This window comes from Falco cherrug, chromosome 2, assembly GCF_023634085.1.
Source record: "Falco cherrug isolate bFalChe1 chromosome 2, bFalChe1.pri, whole genome shotgun sequence".
Lineage (NCBI taxonomy): Eukaryota > Metazoa > Chordata > Aves > Falconiformes > Falconidae > Falco > Falco cherrug.
The window spans coordinates 31,100,964-31,103,825 of NC_073698.1; the positions used below are offsets into that span (position 1 = coordinate 31,100,964).

Below are 2,862 nucleotides of genomic sequence, written 5' to 3' on the forward strand. Positions count from 1 at the left end.
TTAATGAGTTCTTTGGATGCCTATTTGTCATATAATTTTGCCATTTGCTATTTGATTAAGGGTTTTTTTAACCTTTCCAGTAATCTACTGAATTCTGTGTGAGTTCTGGGTGTGAGCATTCTTTGATTTATATGTACGGAGTTTGCTAAAGTCCCCACCAGTTCCTGTTCAAGGAAGAAAGCAAGTCGTTACCTGTAGACTGGCTTATATGACACTTTGTAGTCATTTGGATTAAAACAGCACCTTTTGTTTACTGAAGTAGCTTAAGGAGTAAAATTCCTCAATGAAGCCATTTTCAGTTTGAACTCAAAACTACCTTTTATACACATATGTATTCTCTCTCTATATAATATATGTCAAAAGAGAGACCAGGGAGTCATGTTATGACATACAATTGGGAGCAAGTGGGCTATTTTTAGGGGCATCACAGTGTTGCTGCAGGATGGTAGAAGACTGTAGGTTCCCCATGTTGCACAAAGGATCTTCAGAGAGGTGCACATGCAGTTTTATTTGCAGGGTCTGCAGTTGATGGCTTACATCCAATTTAATGCTGAAAGTTACCTTAGGAAGAAACAAAACAAAATGAAAAAAAAACCACCACAGGAGAGAGCGAGGGGGGAAGTAAAAACTCTCCAAGTGACTGGCCAGAAAAAGCAGTGATGGGGACCCAGATGAGCATCTTTCTCTGAGTCTCTTATTGAGTGCATCAGGTGGCAGCAATGATGAATGTGTTATTTCCCTACAGCTACACACACGTCATCGAAACCCACTTGAATACCCTACTACTACTTGTTTCCATTCATGAGACTCTTAGTGCTGACGGGTATATGCCCATTAGGTGCAAGCATTGCATGTATATTATTGGACAATATTTACTGAGTATTCAAATTACTTCTATCTACTTCATTACAAACTATTTTTTGGTTTTCTTTAACATAAACTAAAAATTCACAAAATGAAAGGTAAGGAAGAGGGGAAATAATGTGGCAGTGTCACACCAGTGGTAGTTGTTTCCTGTGAAAAACTGTCATAACAGTATCTGGGTTTGAAGGTGCAACGCCATGAAAAGAGCATGAAAAATAACAAAAGCATGAGACTAACAAGGGAAAACCACTGCTTCAGAAGCTCTGAAATATGCTGCCACAACAGCTTTGGTGAGAGGTTGCTGAGCTGTGAGTAAAATGCAGGCTGCAGGGCTGCAAATAGCAGACCCTCAGCACTACCAAAAATGTGGTATTAAGATATTGAAGGTACAGAGCAACACCCACCCTAGAAGTCAGACAGAAAAGCTTCAGGTCCAGGGCACAGACACCCACTCAGCTCCTGCCACCCAGGCAGCTGCTTGCTGCTGAAACAAATCTCAGCGAGTCACCAAAACAGGGAGTCACAGACAGGTGTTTTCAGTTCAAGGTTGCCAGTGAGATCCTGAAGGAAATCAAAATTATAAAAACTGTGATTAATTTTCAGGTATGCTGCAAAATCCTCCTTCATCTTTCAGCATTCCCACTTGAAAAGCTAGAAAATCCCAGTTACACAGAGGGCCCTTGGGGTTCTGCATGATTCATGCTGTAGAAAACCTTGTGACAGATAAGGATGTTGACTAGCAGAGCAATATAACAAAAAATCGGTTAGCCAGGGTGGGTAGAACAACAGAAAAGTTGGTCTAGACTTGACAAAGCAACAATACCATTGTAATAAAAAGTGTTATTAAAAAAACAGCTCTTTACACCTAACAGCTCCTTTTATTGGGTCTTTGCATGATGCATCTGAAAGTAAAAGCCATCAACTACTCTTGAAACAGCTGGAGTGTGGGAAAAGTAATTTCTTTGTAATGAGAGACATTTGTCCTGTAGGAAGAACCAACTGACATTAGGCATTTTATTTAAAACAAACAAACAAACAAACAAAAAACCTACACTGGCATATAGAAGACAAACTGAACAGCACCACCTACATGTGAAAGAGCACCACAAAACATCTTTTGTAGGGAGGTGAATGAAGCAGCATCCCTGATTTCTTCCTTACACATGAACTGGGATGCCTTGGTACACATAGGCTCTACTCTACTCTTAGAGAGTGTCTGTTACTACAGGGTTGCTTTCCTGAGGGCCCAGGAGTACAGAAAAATTAGAGTAAAATTAATAATCTTCTTTTGCATTTCATGTAAACTGGCATGTTCCATATAACAGTAATAAAGCATAAAACAGGTGTAAAAGACATGAAAAAAATAAACATCTGTAAAAAGCGTCTCATACCATAAAGTCAAGACTGTGTGAAGAATAATAGCAATTGAGAAGAGTTAGCATAAAGGGATGCAAACCCGGGTCTTGTTTTTTTAGTATTTCATTGGTTTTACACAAGCAGTGGTTAAAATAAAATTATGAAACTAAGAGCTATGAAGAGAAAGGCGTCGTCTCAGTAATGAGACACTGGCGCCATCTAGAAGAGGAATAAAACATGCAACCCAAAAAAGTTCAGTGGAGCATAAAAAGCAGCTCAGCCTAGTTTACAAAGTGTAAAAGGGCATTTCTCATATACAGGATTTTTATGAATTGCAAAGACACATTTCAATGAAGAGTGCTCTCCACTTTTCCAAGCCTTGATGATACTAAAAATACTTAAAAGTGGTTTTATCCTGGTTTTATTCATATTTTTCATATGACCTAGTCCCTGAATGAGGTCCCCCGATGATCAGGACCGACTTAGGCAGCTGCTGCTCACCCTTTCCCTGTCTCTGGGAGGGCCACAGCAAGGCACTGAGGGTGACTGACAGAAGCGCCCTGAATTACAGTGGGGTGTGTGACTGTAGCTTGTTGCGGGGTATGCTTTGAGGAGGGAAAATGATGAGGGTTTTCTTCCTTT

The 2,862-nt window shown here is 40.0% G+C and overlaps 1 long non-coding RNA gene across 1 annotated transcript; it reads right to left on the reverse strand.

Annotated features, from left to right (window-relative positions):
* Nucleotides 1-292: 292 nt before the first annotated feature.
* LOC114017936 (uncharacterized) lies at nucleotides 293-1,419 on the reverse strand. Its single transcript, XR_003563280.2, has 2 exons — nucleotides 1,269-1,419; nucleotides 293-561 (listed from the first exon to the last, which is right to left on the reverse strand). It is a non-coding gene; the product is annotated as an uncharacterized LOC114017936 (long non-coding RNA).
* Between the last annotated feature and the right edge of the window lie 1,443 nt (nucleotides 1,420-2,862).